This window comes from Lutra lutra, chromosome 4 (genome assembly GCF_902655055.1).
Source record: "Lutra lutra chromosome 4, mLutLut1.2, whole genome shotgun sequence".
In the NCBI taxonomy this organism is placed as follows: domain Eukaryota; kingdom Metazoa; phylum Chordata; class Mammalia; order Carnivora; family Mustelidae; genus Lutra; species Lutra lutra.
Window position 1 is genome coordinate 30,591,791 of NC_062281.1, and position 25,494 is coordinate 30,617,284.

The 25,494-nt window shown below is 37.4% G+C and overlaps 1 long non-coding RNA gene across 2 annotated transcripts in view; it reads left to right on the forward strand.

Moving 5' to 3' along the window:
- The window catches only part of LOC125099190 (uncharacterized), a 95,903-nt gene extending 72,339 nt beyond the window's left edge, over positions 1–23,564 (forward strand). For both annotated transcript variants that reach the window (XR_007127047.1, XR_007127046.1), the window contains exons 3-4: positions 18,592–18,661; positions 23,400–23,564. This is a non-coding gene — a long non-coding RNA (uncharacterized LOC125099190). The remainder of the gene's footprint in view (positions 1–18,591; positions 18,662–23,399) is intronic.
- Positions 23,565–25,494: the final 1,930 nt, after the last annotated feature.

Here is a 25,494-nt window from a genome sequence, read left to right on the forward strand (position 1 = left end):
GATCATAAGGTGGCTCTGTTTTCAACTTTTTGAAGAAACTCCATACTGTTTTCCAGAGTAGCTGTCCCAGCTTTCATTCCTATGTAAAACAGTTCTTAAATACACATCTTCTTTTTCCTCAAATGAGTTGTTAACTATCTGAACATCCCAATAAGAGGCATAGGTTTCCTGTTGAGATAATTTGAAGCTAATACAATACTCAAACACATACTTTTTTTTCAGTTATTCAAGAAGCTCAGTGCACTTTGAAAGTTTTTAAAAATAACCATTAATCTATGATTAGGTTTTCATATGTTTGGAAGAAACTTTTAGCCAGCAATAGGAATGCCTAAAAGTGGACCCTAGTTACCTTATTTGTTCATTCAATTAACAGGTGGCCCTTCACGTGTTCAATTAACATTTACTGATTTTACTTTGTGCCTATTACTGTACTATATATTGAGATAAGAGTAAAAAGACAAGCCACAGACTGGAAGGAAATCTTTGCAAAATAGGTATCTGATAAAGAACTGATATACAAAATATATAAAGAACACTTAGAACTCAACAATAAGAAACCAAACAATCCAGTTAGAAAGTAGGAAAAATATCTTAACAGGCAACTCACTAAAGAAAATATATGAATGGCAAATAAGCATATGAGAAGATACTCAGCCTCATATGTCTTTATGGAATTACAAATTGAAATAATGAGATACAACAATACAACTATTAGAATGATTAAAATCCAAAACATGGACAAAATCCAGTACTAGAAACGATATGGAGCAATAGGAAATTTCATTCATTTCTGGTAAAATGAAAAACGGTAGTCACTTTGGAAATTTGACAGTTTCTTGCAAAGCTAAACACAGTCATACCATAGGACCCAACAATTGAACCTCTTGGTGTTTTTCTAAGTGAGCTTAAAATTTATGTCCACACAAAAACCTGCACATGAATTATAAATAACAGCTTAATTTATAATTGCCAAAACTCAGAGGCAATCAGATGTCCTTCAGTTGGTGAATAGACAAGCAAACCATGGTACATACATTGAAGGGAGTATTATTCAGCAATAAATAGAAATGAGCTATCAAGTCATGAAAAGAAATGGAATGATGTTAAATTCACATTGCTGAGTGAAAGAAGCCAATATGAATAGGTTACTTTCTATGTGATATCAACTATAAGACTTTATGGTAAATGCAAATCTCTAGAGACTATTGAAAGATCAGTGTTGCCAGGCTTTGGAAGGAAAAAGAGAAGGATAAATAAGTGGAAAACAGGACTTTTAGGCCAATAAAACTATTATGTATAATACTGCAATGGTATATACATGCGATTATACATCTTTCAAAAAATGCCATTATACATCTATTCAAAAATAGTTCCATAGAACTATACAACTGAAAGAATGAGCCCCAGTGTGAATTACTAATAACAATGTATCAATATTACTTCATCAATTATAGCAAATTATAATAGGGGAAATTATATACAGGGTAGGGGCTGGAGAGAAAAGGTTATGGGGACTCCTTGAACTTTCTGTTCCAGTTTTCTGTAAACTAAAAATTGTTCTAAAAAGTAAAATCAGTTAAAGTTTGAGGACTATCAATTTGTAGCATTACATTTTGGCCAGGACCTATATACTTATGGGCCCTTTATAAAAAAAAAAAGAAAAAAAAAAGCCCAAGTTAAGGACATAAACCTCTGTGAGAAACAATAGTTTATGTCACAGTTTTGTCATAGTATAATATACCATTTATTTTCTATACAATTCATTTTTTATACAGAAGATAAAGGGACCATTAATATAACTTTGATATGGGCTTCTTTATTTTAATGCAGACTGTAAAGCTTTTTTATTTTTTTTTTAAGATTTTATTTATTTGACAGAGAGAGAGAGAGAGAGAGAGAGGGAACACAAGCAGGGAGAGTAGGAGTGGGAGAAGAAGGGTTCCCACTGAGCAGGGCGCCTGGTGTGGGACTAGATCCAAGGACCCTGGGACCATGACCTGAGACCGAGGCAGATGCCTAACGACTGAACCACCCAGGAGCCCTGTAAAACTTCTTTAAAGTTTCCTGTTCTTCCCAGTTTCTTTTAAACCACCTCAAATCTGAAAATGATAGGAATGTCTAGGTGACTCAGTCGGTTATGCATCTGTGGGTTTTTCTGTTGTGTTGTTTTGTTTTATATACTCCCTTATGTTCATGGACTGGCTTCAGTGTCCATTTACCAGCACTGGGAGTTTCCATTTTTATTATATAAGAAATGATACATCATTGCTTTAATTGACATTTCTGATTTTGAAAGAAAAGTAAAATAGACATTTTATTCTAGGTTTGCTCTTTTCTTTCTAATGAATTTGTTGTTCCTGTTCTTTTTTTAATTTAATTTTTAAATTTTTTATTTTTTTATAAACATATAAAGTGTTTTTATCCCCAGGGGTACAGGTCTGTGAATCGCCAGGTTTACACACTTCACAGCACTCAGCATAGTACATACCCTCCCCAATGTCCATAACACCAGGCCCCTCTCCTGACCCCCCCTCCCTCCAGCAACCCTCAGTTTGTTTTGTGAGAATAAGAGTCACTTATGGTTTGTCTCCCTCCCAATCCCATCTTGTTTCATTTATTCTTTTCCTACCCCCCAAACTTCCCATGTTGCATCTCCACTTCCTCATATCAGGGAGATCATATGATAGTTGTCTTTCTCCGATTGACTTATTTCACTAAGCATGATACCCTCTAGTTCCATCCACATCATTGCAAATGGCAAGATTTCATTTCTTTGATGGCTGTATAGTATTCCATTGTGTATATATACCACATCTTCTTTATCCATTCGTCTGTTGATGGACATCTAGGTACTTTCCATAGTTTGGCGATTGTAGACATTGGTGCTATAAACATTCGGGTGCACGTGCCCCTTCGGATCACTACGTTTGTATCTTTAGGGTAAATACCCTGTAGTGCAATTGCTGGGTCATAGGGTAGTTCTATTTTCAACTTTTTGAGGAAGCTCCATGCTGTTTTCCAGAGTGGTTGCGCCAGCTTGCATTCCCACCAACAGTGTAGGAGGGTTCCCCTTTCTCCGCATCCTCGCCAGCATCTGTCATTTCCTGACTTGTTAATTTTAGCCATTCTGACTGGTGAGAGGTAGTATCTCATTGTGGTTTTGATTTGTATTTCCCTAACACCGAGTGATGTTGGGCATTTTTTCATGTCTGTTGGCCATCTGGATGTCTTCTTTGCAGAAATGTCTGTTCATGTCCTCTGCCCATTTCTTGATTGGATTATTTGTTTTTTGGGTGTTGAGTTTGCTATGTTCTTTATAGATTTTGGACACTAGCCCTTTGTCTGATATGTCGTTTGCAAATATCTTCTCCCACTCCGTCAGTTGTCTTTTGATTTTGTTAACTGTTTCCTTTGCTGTGCAAAAGCTTTTGATCTTGATGAAATCCCAATAGCTCATTTTTGCCCTTGTTTCCCTTGCCTTTGGCAATATTCCTAGGAAGAAGTTGCTGCAGCTGAGGTCAAGAGGTTGCTATGCTACCTGTGTTCTCCTCAAGAATTTTGATGGATTCCTTTCTCACATTGAGGTCCTTCATCCATTTTGAGTCTATTTTTGTGTGTGGTGTAAGGAAATGGTCCAATTTCATTTTTCTGCATGTGGCTGTCCAATTTTCCCAACACCATTTATTGAAGGGGTCGTCTTTTTTCCACTGGACATTCTTTCCTGCTTTGTCAAAGATTAGTTGACCATAGAGTTGAGGGTCTATTTCTGGGCTCTCTATTCTGTTCCAGTGATCTATGTGTCTGTTTTTGTGCCAGTACCATACTGTCTTGATGATGACAGCTTTGTAATAGAGCTTGAAGTCCGGAATTGTGATGCCACCAACTTGGGCTTTCTTTTTCAATATTCCTTTAGCCAAAGGCTAAAGGCTATTCGAGGTCTTTTCTGGTTCCATATAAATTTTAGGATTATTTTTTCCATTTCTTTGAAAAAAATGGGTGGGATTTTGATAGGGATTGCATTAAATGTGTAGATTGCTTTAGTTAGCATAGACATTTTCACAATATTTGTTCTTCCAATCCAGGAGCATGGAACATTTTTCCATTTCTTTGTGTCTTCCTCAATTTCTTTCATGAGTATTTTATAGTTTTCTGAGTATAGATTCTTAGCCTCTTTGTTTAGGTTTATTCTTAGGTATCTTATGGTTTTGGGTGCAATTGTAAATGGGATCGACTCCTTAATTTCTCTTTCTTCTGTCTTGTTGGTGGTGTAGAGAAATGCAACTGATTTCTGTGCATTGATTTTATATCCTGACACTTTACTGAATTCTTGTACACGTTCTAGCAGTTTTGGAGTGGAGTCTTTTGGGTTTTCCACATATAGTATCATATCATCTGCGAAGAGTGATAGTTTGACTTCTTCTTTGCTGATTTGGATGCCTTTAATTTCCTTTTTTGTCTGATTGCTGAGGCTAGGACTTCTTGTACTATGTTGAATAGCAGTGGTGATAATGGACATCCCTACCATGTTCCTGACCTTAGTGGAAAAGCTATCAGTTTTTCTCCTTTGAGAATGATATTTGTGGTGGGTTTTCATAGATGGCTTTGATAATATTGAGGTATGTGCCCTCTATCCCTACACTTTGAAGAGTTTTGATCAGGAAGGGATGCTGTACTTTGTCAAAGGCTTTTTCAGCATCTATGGAGAGTATCGTATGGTTCTTGTTCTTTCTTTTATTAATGTGTTGTATCACATTGATTGATTTGCAGTTGTTGAACCAACCTTGCAGCCCTGGAATAAATCCCACTTGGTCGCAGTGAATAATCTTTTTAATGTACTGTTGAATCCTATTGGCTAGTATTTTGGTGAGAGTTTTCGCATCTGTGTTCATAAAGGATATTGGTCTGTAATTCTCTTTTTTGACGGGATCCTTGTCTGGTTTTGGGATCAAGGTGATGCTGGCCTCATAAAATGAGTTTGGAAGTTTTCCTTCCATTTCTATTTTTTTGAACAGTTTCAGGAGAAAGGGAATTAGTTCTTCTTTAAATGTTTGGTAGAATTCCCCTGGGAAGCCATCTGGCCCTGGGCTTTTGTTTGTTTGGAGATTTTTGATGACTGCTTCAATCTCCTTACTGGTTATGGGTCTGTTCAGGTTTTCTATTTCTTCCTGGTTCAGGGTAGTTTATATATCTCTAGGAATGCATCCATTTCTTCCAGATTGTCAAATTTGTTGGCGTAGAGTTGCTCATAGTATGTTCTTATAATTGTCTGTATTTCTTTGGTGATGGTTGTGATCTCTCCTCTTTCATTCATGATTTTATTTATTTGGGTCCTTTTTCTTTTCTTTTTGATACGTCTGGCCAGGGGTTTATCAATCTTATTAATTCTTTCAAAGAAACAGCTCCTAGCTTCGTTGATTTGTTCTATTGTTTTTTTGGTTTCTATTTCATTGATTTGTGCTCTGATCTTGATTATTTCTCTTTTCCTGCTGGGTTTAGGCTTTCTTTCTTGTTCTTTCTCCAGCTCCTTTAGGTGTAGCATTAGGTTGTGTACTTGAGACCTTTCTTTTTTCTTGAGAAAGGTTTGTACTGCTATATATTTTCCTCTCAGTACTGCCTTTGTTGTGTCCCACAGATTTTGAACTGTTGTGTTTTCATTATCATTTGTTTCCATAAATTTTTTCAATTCTTCTTTAATTTCCTGGTTGACCCACTCATTCTTTAGAAGGATGCTGTTTAGTCTCCATGTATTTGGGTTCTTTCCAAATTTCCTCTTGGGATTGAGTTCTAGCTTCAGAGCATTGTTGTCTGAAAATATGCAGGGAATGATCCCAATCTTTTGATACCAGTTGAGACCTGATTTAGGACCAAGGATGTGATCTATTCTGGAGAATGTTCCATGTGCACTAGAGAAGAATGTGTATTCTGTTGCTTTGGGATGAAATGTTCTGAATATATCTGTGATGTCCATCTGGTCCAGTGTGTCATTTAAGGCCTTTATTTCCTTGTTGATCTTTGGCTTGGATGATCTGTCCATTTCCGTGAGGGGAGTGTTAAATCCCCTACTATTATTGTATTATTGTTGATGTATTATTGTGTTATTGTCGATGTATTATTGTAGATTTCTTTGATTTTGTTATTAATTGGTTTATATAGTTGACTGCTCCCACATTAGGGGCATAGATATTTAAAATTGTTAGATCTTCTTGTTGGACAGATCCTTTGAGTATGATATAATGTCCTTCCTCATCTCTTATTATAGTCTTTGGCTTAAAATCTAATTGATCTGATATAAGGATTGCCACCCCAGCTTTCTTCTGATATCCATTAGCATGGTAAATTGTTTTCCACCCCCTCACTTTCAATCTGGAGGTGCCTTTGGGTCTAAAATGAGTTTCTTGTAGGCAACATATTGATGGGTTTTGTTTTTTTATCCATTCTAATACCCTGTGTCTTTTGATTGGGGCATTTAGCCCATTTACATTCAGGGTAACTATTGAAAGATATGAATTTAGTGCCATTGTATTGCCTGTAAGGTGACTGTTAGTGTATATTGTCTCTGTTTCTTTCTGATCTACTACTTTTAGGGTCTCTCTTTGCTTAGAGGACCCCTTTCAATATTTCCTGTAGAGCTGGTTTGGTGTTTGCAAACTCTTTCAGTTTTTGTTTGTCCTGGAAGCTTTTAATCTCTCCTTCTATTTTCAATGATAGCCTAGCTGGATATAGTATTCTTGGCTGCATATTTTTCTCGTTTAGTGCTCTGAATATATCATGCCAGTTCTTTCTGGCCTGCCAGGTCTCTGTGGATAAGTCTGTTGCCAGTCTAATGTTTTTACCATCATATGTTTCAGACTTCTTTTCCCGGGCTGCTTTCAGGATTTTCTCTTTGTCGCTAAGACTTGTAAATTTTACTATTAGGTGACAGGGTGTGGACCTATTCTTGTTGATTTTGAGGGGGGTTCTCTGCACCTCCTGGATTTTGATGCTTGTTCCTTTACCATATTGGGGAGATTCTCTCCAGTAATTCTCTCCAATATACCTTCTGCTCCCCTCTCTCTTTCTTCTTCTTCTGGAATCCCAATTATTCTAATGTTGTTTTGTCTTATGGTGTCACTTATCTCTCAAATTCTCCCCTCGTGGTCCAGTAGCTGTTTGTCCCTCTTTTGCTCAGCTTCTTTATTCTCTGTCATTTGGTCTTCTTTATCACTAATTCTTTCTTCGGCCTCATTTATCCTAGCAGTACGAGACTCCATTTTTTATTGAACCTCATTAATAGCTTTTTTTATTTCAATTTGGTTAGATTTTAGTTCTTTTATTTCTCCAGAAAGGGCTTTTATATCTCCAGAGAGGGTTTCTCTAATATCTTCCATGCCTTTTTCGAGCCTGGCTAGAACATTGAGAATCATCATTCTGAACTCTAGATCTGACATATTACCAATGGCTGTATTGATTAGGTCCCTAGCCTTCAGTACTGCCTCTTGTTCTTTTTTTTGTGGTGAGTTTTTCTGCCTTGTCATTTTGTCCAGAAAAGATTATATGAAGGAGCAAATAAAATAATAAAAGGGTGGGAAAGACCCCAGGAAAATGCGCTTTAACCAAATCAGAAGAGACCCCAAATTGTGGGGGGGGAGAAAGGGGATAAAAAGAAGTTAAAAAAAATTAAAAAAAGAAAACCATAAAGAAAAAATATAAAAAAGAAATACACACACACACACACACACACACATATATATATATAAACTAGTTAAAAAACGTTAAAAAATAAAAGGGTAAAAGTTTAAAAAAATTTAGGAGAAGAAAAAATATTTAAAAAAATTAAATTAACTGCATGACTAAAGAATCATGGGGAGGAAGCCATGAGTTCTGTGCTTTGCTTTCTCCTCCTCTGGAATTCTGCTGCTCTCCTTGGGAAGTGAACTTGATCTTGGCTGGATTTCTTGTTGATCCTTGGGGGAGGGGCCTGTTGTAGTGATTCTCAAGTGTCTTTGCCCGAGGGGGAATTGCACCGCCCTTACCAGGGGCCAGGCTGAGTAATCTGCTCGGGTTCGCTTTCGGGAGCTTTTGTTCCCTGAACGCTTTCCGTAGAGTTCCAGAGGACGGGAATTAAAATGGCGACCTCCCAGTCTCCGGCTGGAGGAGCTGAGAGCTTGGGACCCACTCCTCTGTGCACCCTGAGAGAAAAGCACCCAATCACTCCCGTCTCCCTGGCCTCCGGCTGAGCTTCAAGCTCACCCAGCCGGTGACCGGTTTAAGGTAACCCTGAGCTGAGAGCCCACTCCTTGGCTCTGTCTCGTAAGTGACTTCCCCGCTCTAATCCCTTGAGCTCTGCGACACTCAGACACCCCCGATCCTTCTGTGACCCTGCGGAACCTGGGGCCACGCTGACCCCGCATGGGCTTCACCCCGGTTTAGCCTCTGGAGTATGTCCCTCAGTGGAGCAGACTTTTAAAAGTCCTGATTTAGTGCTCCATTGCTCTGCGGCTTGCTGGGAGCCGGCCCCTCCCCACCACGGTCTATCTTCCCAATGCTTTGGATTCACTTCTCCGCTGGTCCTACCTTTCAGAAAGTGGTCGATTTTCTGTTTCTAGAATTGCTGTTCTTCTCTTTGATCTCCCATTGGATTTGTAGGTGTTTGCAGTGGTTTGATAAGCTTTCTACCTGATCTCCTTCTACCTGATGTAGTCTGAGCCTGCTACTTCTCTGCCATCCTGACTCCTCCCCCCCCCCCCCCCGCATCTGTGTTTGACTCTGGTCATGATCCAAGAATTCTGGCATCAAGTCCACAACCCCACATGGGGCCCCCTGCTCAGCAAGGAGTCTGCTTCTCCCTCTACCCCTAACCCCTGCTTGTACTTTATCTCATGCTCTCTCTCTCTTTCAAATAAATAAATAAATAAATAAATAAAATCTTTCCAAATAAAATAAAAAATGTTATGGGAAATGCTTTTGGGGATTTTGTTAAGATTAATGCACCCTATGTCTGCCTTTATGAGGCCTTTGACTGGTACTTTAATTCTGAGGGAATACATCCACCAGTTCTGGGATGTCTGCCCTGGCAGATTAGCTAGTGGTTGAGTCTTACTATACGTACTCCATCAGTCTATGATTGGCCAGAAAATTTCACATTATTTTGTACCACTTAAAAGCAAAAGGGGAGGGGAAAAAATCCCCAAATTGCTATTTTTCAAGTGTCCAAGTACAATTTCAAGTAACAATTGAGTTTGACCAGTTTAGTGCAACCCTGAAGCTCAAGCTGACTCTAAGGCTGTCTTTAATCAAGTTAACCGCAACACGCAGCCAGAGAAGTAGGCATTTGCTATTCTGTCCCTCCTTATCAATACAAACTCCTACTCAATTTTCTAACTTCCCACAGTGCTCTTAGTAGCCCCAAACTTCCTCTTTTGTACCTCTCAACCCACTGCAATCTAAATTATTATGTAATTATGTTTCTTAGAAGATAAGTCATGAAAACAGATTTTTTTGATGAGAACTTTTTTCAGAATACATGGAGTTATTTTAAGGTATGTTCTTAGCAGATAGTTAAGAAGACAAACCAGAAACTTGGCTAAGTGAGTGCTGTGTTTTAAGAATTTAGGTCTTGAAGATTATTTTACTATCAAAGGAATGTTGACAGCATCTCCTAGTGACATAGATTTCACTTAAATCTCCTTTTTGCCATGGGTTGAAGTTGAGCCTCTACTGACATTGAGATTTGTAATATCACACTTCTTTTCAACGAGAGCTAAGTAGGTCTTAAAATTCTTTATTTTTTCCTGGAAGAGATAGACAGTAAAGAGCTCCCCATCAGCTGACTTATAAAAGAGCCATTGGAAGAAGGAGGAAAGGAAGAGTAATTAATGGGGATAAATACCTTTAAAAAGAGGTAATGAATAATCAATGTTAGAATATTAAGATGTGAAATAAGGACTCTGAGTTCCTATGTCTTTTTAAAACAGCTTTATTAAGATAGACTTCACGTATGGTACAATTCATTTGTTTAAAATGTACAATTCAGTGCTTTTTATTTTTTTAGCATATTCACAGTATTATTCAACTATCACCACAATCTAACATTAGAATATTTTCATCTCCACTACAAGAAATCCCATACTCCTTACCAGTCCCTCCTCATTACCCACTCACACCAGCCCCATTCTAAGCAACCACGAGTTTACTTTGCCTCTATACATTTGCCCATCCTGCACACTTCATATGAATGGAATCATTGTGTCCCTTGGTGACTGGTTTCCTTCACCTAGCACAACGTTTTCAAGACTCATCCATGTTGTGGCATGTATTGATACTTAATTTCATTTTATTGATGAATAATATTGCATGTTATGGAATATCACCTTTTATTTATTATTTCACCAGTTGTTGGACATTTGGGTTATTTTAGCCTTTTGGCTCTTATGAATAATGCTGCTTAGAACATTTTTATGCATGTTTTTGTGGGGGCATGTGCTTTATTTAATTTTTCCTGGGTTAAATACTTAAGAGTAGAATCACTACATCATATGGCAATTCTGTGTTTAACTTTTTAAAGAACTGCCAAATTGTTTCCCAAAAGAGTTGCACCATTTTACATTTTCTGCCATCAGTGTATGAGGGTTCCAATTTTTCCACATTCAATCTCTTTCATAACTTAGCTTTCTCAAAAACAAATGTGTTAATGTATTTATGCATATTTTCATATAGGCATGCAAAGTAAAAAATCTGGAAGAAAATGCACCAAGGTTTTAATAATTGTTATCTCTAGAAATCAAGAATATACATGGATTTTTCTTCCTTTTTTTTGCTTATCTATATTTGTAAAAAAAAATAACATATGTAACTTTTTCATTTTGAAGAGAAAGCATGATCCTCCTGCTAGTAGGCGCCATAATCCTTGTTCTCAGCCTGGCTCTTCATTAGAGTAACAAAGAAAGGGTACCAAGGTGACTCGGTCAATTAAGTGCCTGACTCTTGATTTCACCTGAGGTCATGATGTCAGGGTCATGATCTCAAGATCCTGAGATTGATCCCTTCACCTGGCTCTGTCTCTGTGCTCAGCATGGAACCTGCTTAAGATTCTCTTTCTCCCTCTGCTCCTCCCCACCCATGCAAGGGCTCTCTTTCTCTTTCTCTCAAAATAAATAAATAAAAGATGCAACAAAGAAGCTTTTTTTTTTTTTTAATACCAATGTCTTGACCATCCTTCCTCAGAAATTCATATTAAGTTGATCTGGGATGATTCTAATGTGCATTATGAGTCAGAACTAAACCCTATACCTTCAGTTACACACAATCTTATTTGCTGAGTCCTGCTAGAGGGGGCTGGGGTGGGGGGAATCCCTTTCTACAGACTGGCAGTCTCCTGATGTGAGTTGAATTGAAGCCATTTTATTTATGGTTTGCAAGGTATTATCTTTACTGGGTTACATCTGGAGAGGTTTCCTTAGTATCAAGAGGCTACTACAAGAAACATGTGAAGAGGTGTCCCAAACTTTCTTCTGGCAAGTGTCATGGGAAGATCAGAAATTTAATGTTGAAATGAAACCATCTGGCACTTAAGGAGTTCTTTACCTATAGTAAGGTACAGTTTTTAACCCATCTTCAAAATAAAGCAGTCTTTGACTTCATGGATAATAATATTTAGACAATGATTTGTCATGCAGTCCTCTGCTGCGTGGTAATGACAGGTGTACAGAAGTGGTCTGGGGATGGGAGAGAGAAGATGGAAGTGACTCCATAAGAATATGCATCATTTGAATATTCTACATCTGTTGGTTTATCTTTTATGTACAATAGGTGATTGGAGAGAAACTGGGTCCATTAAAATTCTTGATTCTGGTATCTACTGTATGTAAGATACTTCTTGAATGAAGAACAGAGGAGTCAGCTTCATGGCTGAGTAATGGGGTATTGTGACTTTATGTGTCTGATACCTTCAAAACTAAGGATATTTGATGTTCCTTTCAGAAAGATCCACTCCTGAAGTGTCTGAAGGCCTTTAACTTAAAAAATTGGAAGCATACATTCCTTGATAAATCTTATTCTTGGTTCCTGTCTAGGCTGTATTTGGTGGGGTAAAAAGAAGAGTAAAGAGAATGGTTGTCCTTTTCAATGACAAGGGGGAAACGTGCTACTGCATTTAAGCAAGCTCTCTTCACAAATGTCAGTTATTTTTGGAAGAATTATTTTTATCTGCAAACCAGTTTTCATGAGTTTTAACTGACAAGGTACATGGTAATTCTGTTGGGAAAGCCAATGATGAGAGACATTATTCAAGCTTTCAAATTTATATGTTCCCAAAGAAAAAATTATAAGTCTTCAAAAAATTATTAAACAAAGTAGAATATGAAAAATTTCATAGAAATTATATATAATAGTTCTGTAATATTTCTAAGAATGAAGAGAGCCCTTGTGGGAGTAAAAGCTGTTTAATGTTTTCCCAGCATAATCTCAAAGCTGAATTTTCCCCCACTATCTGAAATGTGGTACCATCTTCCAAATGAATCTGTAATCCCTGTTACAAGACTTTTTATTTACCCTTTTCTGTCACTGCACTGTTTATCATTATCATTTCTATATAATAAATGTCACAAGTGTTTTGTTGTTTTGGCCTTCTGGCTTCTGCTAAAAATAGCCAAATGCCTGAAATTTTAAAACTTTAATTTGTAAGCACATAGGACATTCATATCAGAGTCAGGATTCTTCTCCTGATTAACTTTGGAAGTTTAAACTTTTTTATGTTTAAATATAATAATGATAATGCCAGTTATTTATTAGCTCTTTTACTTTGTTTCTTCCTGGGTAAATTCGTGAGTTATACATTCCATTTCTATTCTTCTAGCAGTTACTCTTAAATAGTAATACAGACTTAACCTAGTAAGTTCTGAGCTGAATCAATAATTCTATCCTCCTTTTGAAATAAGACTAGGATCTTAAAATGTTTTCTCCCATCCCACCACCTATGTTATTCTGTTTATTTATGCACACACACACACACACACACACACACACACACTTTATTTTATTTTTTTTTTTAAGTAATCTTTACACTCATTGTGGGGCTTGTAACTCACAACCCTGAGACTGAGTCATGTGCTCTACTGACTGACCAGCCAAGTGCCCTCCCCCACACCTAAACCTAAATTTATCAATATGCCTTGATTTTTTTGGTTGGTTTATCATTAGTTCTTTCACCACACACTTTCCTTCTAAATTCCGTTTCCTTCTTGCTGAAATATATTTTTAGTAATATTTTCATAAATATAACCTGTTTCAGCCTTTGTACATCTTAAATGCTTTTTTTCTAATTTAAAAATTCCAAGGTTTGATGTTCTCAAGTTTCACCAGAGTTTGTCTAAGTATGGAATTTTTTGGTTACCCTACTCAGAACTATTTGCTTCTTGAATATGAAGATTCATGGTTTCTTTCATTTTCAGACTGCTTCTCTCCCAATCTCTTATTCTGGAAAGAATATTAATTAGATTTGTTAGACATGTGTCACAGATTCTCATTCCATACTCCATGTGTCTTTTTAAATTTGTAATACAATTTATTTGTCAATGAGTTCAATTAGTTGATTGAGGAATAGCATCCATACAGTATGTTAGGTATATGTTACTTAACTCCATATTTATCTATATATGTATATAAATCTAACCCACTGTATTTAGATGAATTTTCAGATTTGTTTTCAAATTTACTAATTTCCTCTTTGTGTGCAATACCCTGAATAGTTCATATGCTGAGCTTTTCCTCTCAATTATTATATTTTTAATTTCTAGGATTTCTACTTTATTCTTTTTCAAAATTGCTTCTTTTTTAGGAGATACTGCCCTTGGAATTTTTATTTCGTCCTTATCTATATCTTTGGATATTTAAAGCAAATTTGTTTTCACATTGTTCCATGTTCTGTTGGTTTTAACATGTGAATTCTTGGGGCGCCTGGGTGGCTTAGTGGGTTAAAGCCTCTGCCTTCAGCTCAGGTCATGATTCCAGTTTCCTGGGATTGAGCCCCACGCAGAGCAGAAAGCCTGCTTCCCCCCCTCTCTCTGTCTGCCTCTCTGCCTACTTGTGATTTCTGTCTGTCAAATAAATAAATAAAATCTTTTTTAAAAAATGTGAATTCTCCTGTTTGTTGAGATCCTGGGTCATATGGAGGTCTGTTTCCTTGAGTGCTTCAGATTTTAGTCGGAATCCATCTTCAGATTCAGTTGTTTTCAAAGGATGTGTCATGATTCAAGCTTGTGAAGTCAATATTGCGGGTGGTTTTATGTCTACCTCTGCCAGTCCCATGGGTCTCTCAACCAGTTTTTACAATAATTTCATGACCTAACTTTCTTTTACCAAGTGTATCATATGAACTCAACCCCCTACCCCCACATAGTATCAGTTTAGATTTCTCCCAGATGATTAATTTCTAACCATGACCTAGGACAGGCAGCCTATTTTTCTTGCCAAATTCCCAGTACAGTGGAAAGAACTTTTCTAGTCCCTTCCAGGTTCTTGGTTTTACACGGAGAGTGCACCTTTGGCTTCCCGTGCCCCCAGGTCAGCAAACTCAACTTTTGTCATCTGTCCCAACTCTCTATTCTCAAATTAAAACCTCGTTGACTTAGAACATCCAGGGCCAGTAGGCTCACAGTCCATCTGGCTTTAGCTTCCATTCATTGCTTGGCTTCAGATTACCTGTCTTTATTTCTGGCACCACATGGGTGTTTTTACTTCTTATGTTTTGTTTTCAAGCTTCAGTTTGGTTATGCATAGTTTTGTGGTTGTTACATTCTATTCAGTAGAACTACCTGGAGCAAGGAGGAGGGGAGGCCAGTCAGCCATAATGGCAAAGACCTCAGTTTCATCTATATGATACCACATAGAGAATTTGCCTTCCTCCATACCTTTAGTTTGCTTACACTTTTATATTTTAAATAAACCAACAGGTCACATAGGCTGTCTTGAAAATGTAATTTGAGGGGCACATGGGTGGCTGTCATTAAGCATCTGCCTTCAGCTCAGGTCATGATCCTGGGGTCCTGGGATTGAGCCCCGAATGGGGCTCCCTGCTCTGCAGGAAGTCTGCTTCTCCTCTTCCACTCCCCCTGCTTGTGTTCCCTCTCTTGCTGTCTCTCTCTCTCTCTCTCTCTCTGTGAAAGAAAGAAAGAAAGAAAGAAAGAAAGAAAGAAAGAAAGAAAGAGGATAGAAAATGCAATTTGAATCCTGTTGCTCCTCCTCTGTCTTCACATGTCATGGTTGTCAGAGATGTTAGTCTCCTAGGGGACAAGCACTGCACTGCATGAGGATATGCATTAGCATCATGGGAGAACGAAAATAGACACAAACTTAGAGTAGCTTGCATCCTGTTTCTGAGGGTCCTATTTGCAAGGAAAAACATCTTTTCCTAAGTTGGAAACTTTCTTCTTGGCAACTCTATTTCATAGATTCAGACTCAAAATGTAGCTTTCTTTTTGGTTTGGCAGTGGTAATTGGTGTCTTCATATTATTTCTCTCCTTCTTTAGAATACACAAGTTTTGCTCCTGCTTTTGCCTGCTACGACCAAATCTCAAGAAACTGGAAGGTTACTGGGCATTAGCCACAGTCATTCGCTGCAGTCTGTTTGACCCAATACTTGGTCAAATGTTATGAGATTTTGTGTGTGTCTGTGTGCGTGGGTAGAAGAGGTAAAATTATGAACTATAAAACCAGAGTGACAGGAAGGTGCTAGGAGAAATGTTCAAAACATTGGTGTGATTTATGAACATATGGCAAACAGATGTGGTGGAGTAATAGGGACCCCATCTCCTTTTATAAATTTGGATCACATTTGTGTCCTTCCCACATCACCCAAACTCCAGGTTCATAATATGCTTTATTAAAATTCTCTGCAGGGCATATAGATGATTAATAATTGTTGATGACAGAAATTTGGTTTTGGTAAGCTGCACAGTGAAAGATAAATACAACGAGGCTATTTTAACCTCTGTACATTAAGCTTATTAGAGTAAGTCTTCTCTGTAAGATGGTCTGTGTTGAGATTGTGTGTGATTTATGGAAATGTCACCAGTGACCCTGGTTCTGGAAAAATTCTTAAAATCTCTTTTGTTGTTATTATCACTTGAGTTTCAGTTGTCACCAAGGAAAATCATTTTTGGAAAAAACATAATCAAGGATGGTTAAAGTATGTTTCAAATAAAATAAATATTGGGTAGCTATCTAGGAATAAAAGTACAAAGGAAGGCTAGAGATGGATATTGGAAATAGAAATTTATTTGTAACCAGTTTTAAATGTGGTATGGAAGAGAAACAAATGGATAGAGAAACATTGGAATATTGGCTTTTGATTCTTTCCTCAACTCTAACATGTCTGGAAAATTTGGATAAACCTTTTAATTCTTTCTCCCTTTGTTAAGAGAGCAAGTGTTCTAGAAGTAGTTTCCTTAATACAGTTTGAAAAAAAATTAATAAAATAAAAAATCCTAACAAGCATCTATGTGGCAAGAAATCCAAACAGTACAAATGTGTTTGTAGTGAAGAACTCATTTTCCTTTCATCCTTCTCAAGATCACTTATCTAGAAGCAAATACTATGAGTTTGAAATTATTAAGAAAAGGTCCTAATATTATAAGCCAGCCTTTCAAATAGGAATATTGAAATTTACCACAAATTGCATGTCATAACCATACTATTTACCATGAGGTAATAGTCACTTGTAAAGCTGGTAATTATAGCAACATCATATAATTCCCATCTCACTCAAGTGGTATTTTGAGGAAATTTTGAAAAGGATAAAAGGGAAAAAATCAGAAAATGATGAGAAAAATGCTGGAGGCCTGGTGATTACTGATTTGGTGAATTTTGCTTTGGCTGGGACTCCAATAGGCAGAACTAGAAGATCATACAGCCCAAACACTTGATTTGCAATTTCCAAAACCCCTCCATTTTTCCCATCCAAGAGTATGGCTGGCAGTTGTCTGGAAGTTGAAAGGAATGAATGCTGGATTGGGCCTCCTACAAAGTGTTAAGAAGTCAGCATGGGGCAAGTCTGTGCTTAATGTGTGAGGTTAAAATAGAAAAAGAAACGAGAACCTCCATGCTTTTCTTCATGCCCTCATTTTTCACTCAATTAGGGTAAATTATAAAAACAGTAGCAAAAATGAAAACACACATGGTAACAATATCCTAATGTGTTTGAGAAATAATGCAGAAGATGGACTTAACCACCTCAAAAAATTTTGGGAACTGTTCAGGGGTCTAAATGGAAGTCTGGTATTTTGATTACCTAGACAACTTTCCTTCATTTCTGTTCACATCATCAGCTTCTCTCTCACCTCTATCAGGAATGACTAATAACTCAAGTTTTATACTTATTTCTTAGAGAATGTATAAAAGAGCTTCCCTCAAAAAAAAAAAAAAAAAAATGGAGTGTTGTTGCATTTTTTTGTGTTGCTGCAGTGTTTTGTCCTCAGTCTGAAACTGGGTTAAGACACTTAGGCTTGAATAACTGGCAAGTCTCTTGATTCTTTTCTAAATTGAAGTGCCTTGGTGGTTGACAATTGAAGAATGATTTACAATTTCTGGAGTACTTTGTGGGTTTGGTTTTTAAAACTAGTTCTTAATATTCAAGCTACTTGGAAGCTAGAGCTTCAGTAATAGCTAGTCATTTCAAAAATGTGGAATTTATCCAGTTTTGAGTAAATACCAAACTGATATATTTTCAAAAATGTAAGTTACCATAGTCAATTGTCTTGGAAACCAATGGAGAAGCAGTAGCTTTTTCCTCCAAATTGTAAACTAATTTGATATTAGATATTTTAGAACTAAAGAGAACAGATTTTCTTGTGCAGATCACATAGTCCTGATACAGTTTCCATTCACTGTAGTGTGGCCCTACTATGACATCGTAAATCTCTATGTCTTATCAGCTCAAAACTTGAGAATGAAGAGGGAGTTATATTATGTTGTGCATTTTATCAGAATAAAAGTTAATGTTACATTAACCCAAACTTTCAAAAATAAATTCAAATATGTTGGTGTTCTGTTGTATGATAGTTTTGAATTATCCTACCAATGGGACTGGTTCAGCTCCTGATTACTCTTAGCTAACATGAAAAAAATAATGCCTGCAACTTTTTATCTTTCTTGAAACTAGCCAATAAACCATTGACAATATGTGTAAGCTGAAAAGCGTTAATGAGATGAGGCAACCATATAATTAAGAACTTGAAAACTATCTTTACATCTCACCTAATCTATTCTTATCACCCGCTACATTGCTAAATAAAACCTTTACTCATTTTCTCATCAATTCTATAAGTAATTATTTCGCACCCCTTACATATTAAGTCTTGGTAAGAACTAAGTGTGTAAAGATTTAAGAACAAACAAACAAAATGAAACAGCAACAAAAACCACTGTCTCTGACTTTTAGTAGCTTGTATTGAGGGAAACAGAAATACAGATGTCTAATAAAAATTGTACACAATATGACTGCTATAATAGAGATATGTACAAAATTCTGTACACATTAAGGAAAAGGAAGGACTTGCTACCTCCAGAGAAGCTAGAAAGAAGTCATATAAACTGTGTCTCATGTTGGTGTTTTCCAGATGTGAGATTCAAGAGAGCTGTGAGCAACAACACAGAGCTGTGAACAGGAATATTTGGGAACAGATACTGGTAAGGATGCTATTTCAGAGTGCTATTAAGAAATTTACTATATTCACTATAAGTAATGAAGAGTCTTTTAAGATTTATGTGTAGAGAGATGGATATGATCAGATTTGGGTTTATATAAACCACTCAAATCTATAAAAAATGAATTCTGGGAAATAAACCTGGTGAGGAAGAACAAACAGAAGGCTATTGAAAAGATGGTAATATAAACCAAGAAAACTGCAGAAGGAGAAGATAAAGACAAAGGGAAGGAAATTAAATTCCTCAGCCCCAAGGCATGACTATATATGTTCATCCCTGTGTCTATCCATGCCCTCCCCCAGCAAGCTCTCTCTCTAAACTCTTCCCACATTCTACAAATTTCCCATTTACCTCTTTTAAAAACTATGACATATTTCAGACATTCAGAGGCTATAAGGACTAATTTAATAAATACTTGTGACCTCACTACCTTGTTTAGGAAATAAAACATTAATATGAATGAAGGCTTCTATGTGACCCTCCATGTTGGCTCATGTAGCTTTCATTTCTTGATTTTTGTTGCTTACTAATGTTCTAGTATATAAACATACAAAGATTTATTTATCCACTTTTTATACATATATGTTTAGATTGTTTTCAGTTTTTTGATGTTATAAGCAGTGCTGCTATAAAAATTATTGTATGTCACTCTCTTTGCACATGGGGACTTTTTACATATGAACATAGAAGCACAATTCCTGTCAGATTGTGCATTTTCAGCTTCGTTAAATATTGCCACATTGTTCTCCAAAGTGTTTATATCCATTATATTCTCATCAGCAAATTAAAAAATCAAATTATATTAAATTTAAAAATCAGTAAAATAAAAGCACTTGGTATTCCACAACTTGGCCAATATTCAATATTGTCAGAATTTTCAATTGTTACTGGATTGTGTCAGAACCTTTTAAGCCATTGAGGATTCTTTGGCTTTTACTATAAGTGAGATGAGAAGCCTCTGGGGGATTTTGAATAGAAGGACAAAAGGATCTAAAAATCATTCTGGCCATTGGGTTGAGAACAGAACAATAAGGAAGTAAAGGGACAGAACCAGTTAGACTAGTTAAGTGGCTGTTGGGTAATCTATTCAAAATGTGATGGAGAATTAAACTAGGGTGGTAGCAGTGGGAGAGAGAGAATTAAAAGCAACCAGACTCTAAATATGTTTAGAAGGTGGTGACATTTTGAAAGTAAAAACAATGGATTTGCTACTGGCTTGCAGGCAGAGTATGTGAAAGACGCCAAGGTTTTGGATCAGTAACTGAAAGAATTCAGTTGCTGTTTACAAAGATGGGGAGGAATGCAGGAGGACCTGGTCAGAAGAAAAGATGAGAAGTCAGCTTTGGGCTTGATGTGTGGGAAGACTATTAGATGTCCAGCTGAAAATAGATAAGTCTAGAATTAATATGATAGTTTAGAACTAGAGTAAAAATTTTGGAATTTTTATCATAGAGATAGTATTTAAAGCCTTGATACTAGAAGCCATCACCAAAATAGTAGTATAATCAGAGAAGTAAAAAGGTCCATGGACTGAGCCCCATTTTTAATGGGAGATAAGGAGAAACCAGGAAAGAAAACAAATAGAAGAGGAAAACCAAGACAGTGTCTATGCCTGAAGAGGTGGCATCCCAGCAGGGGTGCCTTGGTGGCTCAGTTCATTAAGCCTTTGGGTCAGGCCATGATCCTGAAGTCCGAGAATCAAGTCCCACATCAAGCTACCTGCTCAGTGGAGAGTCTGCTTCTCCTCTGCCCTGTTCATGCTATCTCTCACTCTCTTTCAAATAAATAAGTTAAAAAAAAATTTATCTGTGTCCCCTGCTGCTGACAGACCAACTAGGTTGAGAGCTGAGATTTGACCATTAGATTTAGCAACATGGAAAGTCATTGCTGATTTCTCAACAACAGTTTTGGTGGAGTGGTATGGGTGAAAACCTAAGTAGAGCATTTTTTAAGAGAGGACAAAGGGAGGAAATAATTATTCTTTATGTGATTTTTGCTCTAAAGGAGAGTAGGGAAACAAGACTTGTACTAGGGTGGTAGATTGGGGTCGAGAGGATTTTCTTAATATTGGAAGAGTATTAGCATATTTATCTGCTTATGGGAAAGATGCAAAGAAAATGAGAAATGATAATGCAATGAAAGGAGACAGATTCTGGAGTGATGTCCAGGAGTAGTTGAGAGATGAGACTAGCAGATTAGTAGAGGGAGTAGAGACAGTTCTTCAGTGCTGGCCAGGGGCAAGGCAGAGTAAATGGCATGGCTATAAACCGAGGATAGAAGTGGTGGTAAGAAGGCAAAGAGTTGATGGTTTCTCTGTGAAAACAGAAAATAAGCAACAGCCAAGGATGTGGAAGGAGAGGTGTTAGAAGTTCTAGTAGAGAGGATAAGTATGGCATAGTGACTTAGGAAAAAGAAACTTAGAATTGCTCTTTCTGATTTGCAATCTGTTTTGGATTATTTCACTGAACTGGTCTTCTAGGTTTTGGTCCTTGCCCCAGATTGATTCTCTTTAACAAGATCATGTTGTTCCGCTCGAAACCTTCCAGTAGCTGTACACCTTGCTCAGAGTCTAATTCAAAGTCCCTCATACCTCCTACAAGGCTCTATACTACCTGTTCCCATGTTGCCTCCTTAGCTTACAGTTTGCCTTCTGCAACTGCTTTCCCCCTCCCTCACGCCATCAAAGCAGGACAACTGTGTCTATTTTGTTCACTACTGTATCTTCAGCACGTAATACAGTGCCTCGTACATAATAGGTACTCTAAATATTTTTCAACAAATTAAGCAAAAACAGTTTAATGATAAACAAAGAAGAACATAAGCAAGGTCATCCAAACTGCAGTCTTTCTCTGAATGGATTGGGTTTGGGACAGACAGGTAACCAAGCCTTTTTTTTTTGGTTATAAATTGGGAAAGTGTGGGGCCAGAGAGATGCTGTGCTCATTTAAATGCCACTTAAAGTCGCATATATTTTCCACTCAAAAAATTTAAGAGATGGAAATTCCAAATGTTTTTTGTGTACAGGGTGAGCTACATAAAGTTTGCAGTTCACATATATTTACATTCAGGCCTGGACTAACATAAGCTAACCTCATTCAGTGCAACAAACAGAGCCAAAGTGAATAAAATTCTGTAAAATGTATTGTATTGTGAATGTATTGTCAGTGAACACAGCGAATTATTGTTGCTGAATACATTTTTTTTTTACATTTTATAATGCTCTCACTATGAGACTAACAGCAGAAAATTCTTCATAGTGCCAGAATGAGGAACAGGCTTCTTTTATCATTATTTCATAAAATTGCAAATTGTGTTACTGATTCTGTTCCTTTCTTTTCTTTGGCTGTAAAGAAACTTAGAGTCAAACGTATACCTCTTGTTTTTGTCAAGCACTTGTGAGCTGTGAGTTCATCTCTGCTCCTTCCATTATTAAAAATAACCACATAAATAACTAGATACATAAGAAGTGAATCATGTATGATTCAGTTATCCTTTTCTGAGTATCTGATATGTAAAAGGAAAAGCAAAATAATACCAAAAGGAAGGTTCACCTCTCCATCAGGAAATGTGCTCAACTTCTAAAATGCATTCTGAGTCTAACCTTCCTTCTTGCTTCATCTTGTTTATTCCAACATGCTGTTCTCTTAAAACCAATTTGATCCCCCCCATTTAATTTTAATTTCATTTTGCCCTATTACCTCAGAGGTTCTCCATGTTTAGGAAGGATTATTAGTACTTCTAGGTTTCTGCGAAGGATCAAAGCTTAGACAGAACAGGTGAATCAGAGGAAGCAGCCATATCCTTGGTCTACACCAGTACATTGGTCTTCATAATGATGGTTTTTCTTTGTTCCTCCAGTACATTTAGATTTACACTGGAAAATGACCAACACCCAAAAATTTATCTCTTAATCTTTCAAAGGTATTGGTGTAGTGGAAGCAGAGAACTTGACAAGACTTTAAGTGCCTTATAAAAATAACTGAAAGAGCCTATCCTCCCTAAAATTAGGAAATAAAATGTCACCATGAAACTTTAAACCACAGTTAACCCATCATGTAGTCAGTGTCTGAGAGCTAGAAATTATCGAAGTTACTTTCAGTCTTTCTCTTTTCCTGAAAATTGGTGATTTTAGAAGTGCAATGAAAGTAATTTTGCTCAGAGGAATGCTTGCTTCCTTTGTTGTCATGTTAGAATGATCCACTGGAGAAACCCTGATTAGATCCAGCAGCAACTGACTCAACCCCATAGGAAGGAGTCAGTCTGTCCCTAACCTGCTATGATTGGTGGAAAAGAGTTGAACTGGGATCTAACTTCAGGAAGTAACAGAGTCCCTAGAGAAGTCTAAATAGTGGCACTACTTAAAACGTCAGCCACATCTAATCATATGAGCATATCATTTTCCCTAGAACCACCAGAATGCCCATCTAGATAATTTCAAAGTATCATTTATAAAGTTGTAGTGCTGGAGATCACTAGGTGTGGAATCAAATTATGCATTTTAAATGGGATTTTTAGATTTTCAGACATAGAGAGAAATATACCAAAAATGAACTGCAGTTCTCTGGGATTTATGTTGCCCAGATCCAGACACTCTCCCCACCTCTCAACCCACACCACTCCATTCAGTCAGTTGGCACTTGGGGCATTGCAGAATCCTTCCCTTTCTAATTTCTGGTTGTTATTGTTGTTGTTGTTGTTTTTCCCCTCAAAATGCTGCTAGTGTGAAATCGATAAGAAACAAGAAGAGAGAGGAGTCTCTGAAAGAAAAAATCAAAGAATAGAGTGTGACTCTGGTCATCATCTTAATGAAATGAGTGTTGAGATTGGGGAAAATGCAGATATGAGAATGAAGAAGACGATTAGAAAAAAGGAACAAAAGAGAACAAGAACCCCAAAGAAGGTAGGATAACTGCATCTTTATCTTCTTCTATGGACCAAAAGCAGATCTTATGCAAGGTGGGAAGCACCCATTTATCTATGTGCCATGTCAGTGGCACTATTTTGGGGCAAGTCTATCAGGGTCAACAGAATTAAGCTGGCAAGAGAACACCAGCCCCTACTTTTCCCGTAATTTTTTATTCTGCTCTTTTTTTCTACTTTTGCCCAGATAGTTAACTGTTTCAGCTCAGCCTCTGATACAAATTTTACCTGTGTCATGACACTAAGCTGAAGAACGTCGTTTTTCTGGAGAGGATTCTCTTAATGAATAGATATTTCAAAAACATTCACCTCCCATTTCACCAAGGTTCTTTTTTTATTTCTTTTTTTATTTTTTATAAACATATATTTTTATCCCCAGGGGTACAGGTCTGCAAATCGCCAGGTTTACACACTTCACAGCACTCACCATAGCACATACCCTCCCCAGTATCCATAACCCCACCCTCCCCTCCCAACCCCCCTCCCCCCATCAACCCTCAGTTTGTTTTGTGAGATTAAGAGTCACTTATGGTTTGTCTCCCTCCCAATCCCATCTTGTTACATTTACTCTTCTCCTACCCCCTTAACCCCCCATATTGCATCTCCTCTCCCTCATATCAGGGAGATCATATGATAGTTGTCTTTCTCCGATTGACTTATTTCGCTAAGCATGATACCCTCTAGTTCCATCCACGCCGTCGCAAATGGCAAGATTTCATTTCTTTTGATGGCTGCATAGTATTCCATTGTGTATATATTCCACATCTTCTTTATCCATTCGTCTGTTGATGGACATCTAGGTTCTTTCCATAGTTTGGCTATTGTAGACATTGCTGCTATAAACATTCGGGTGCACGTGCCCCTTCGGATCACTACGTTTGTATCTTTAGGGTAAATACCCAGCAGTGCAATTGCTGGGTCATAGGGTAGTTCTATTTTCAACATTTTGAGGAAGCTCCATGCTGTTTTCCAGAGTGGTTGCGCCAGCTTGCATTCCCACCAACAGTGTAGGAGGGTTCCCCTTTCTCCGCATCCTCGCCAGCATCTGTCATTTCCTGACTTGTTAATTTTAGCCATTCTGACTGGTGTGAGGTGATATCTCATGGTGGTTTTGATTTGTATTTCCCTGATGCCGAGTGATATGGAGCACTTTTTCATGTGTCTGTTGGCCATCTGGATGTCTTCTTTGCAGAAATGTCTGTTCATGTCCTCTGCCCATTTCTTGATTGGATTATTTGTTCTTTGGGTGTTGAGTTTGCTAAGTTCTTTATAGATTTTGGACACTAGCCCTTTATCTGATATGTCATTTGCAAATATCTTCTCCCATTCTGTCAGTTGTCTTTTGGTTTTGTTCACTGTTTCCTTTGCTGTGCAAAAGCTTTTGATCTTGATAAAATCCCAATAGTTCATTTTTGCCCTTGCTTCCCTTGCCTTTGGTGATGTTCCTAGGAAGATGTTGCTGCAGCTGAGATCGAAGAGGTTGCTGCCTGTGTTCTCCTCAAGGATTTTGATGGATTCCTTTCTCACATTGAGATCCTTCATCCATTTTGAGTCTATTTTCATGTGTGGTGTAAGGAAATGATCCAATTTCATTTTTCTGCATGTGGCTGTCCAATTTTCCCAACACCATTTATTGAAGAGGCTGTCTTTTTTCCATTGGACATTCTTTCCTGCTTTGTCGAATCACCTACAGTAAGATGTATTCTCCATAATTTTATTTTATTTTTTTAAAAGATTTATTTATTTATTTATTTGACAGAGATCACAAGTAGGCAGAGAGGCAGGCGGGGGGAGGGAGCAGGTTCCCTGCTGAGCAGAGAGCCCGATGCGGGGCTCAATCCCAGGACTCTGGGATAATGACCTGAGCCAAAGGCAGAGGCTTTAACCCACTGAGC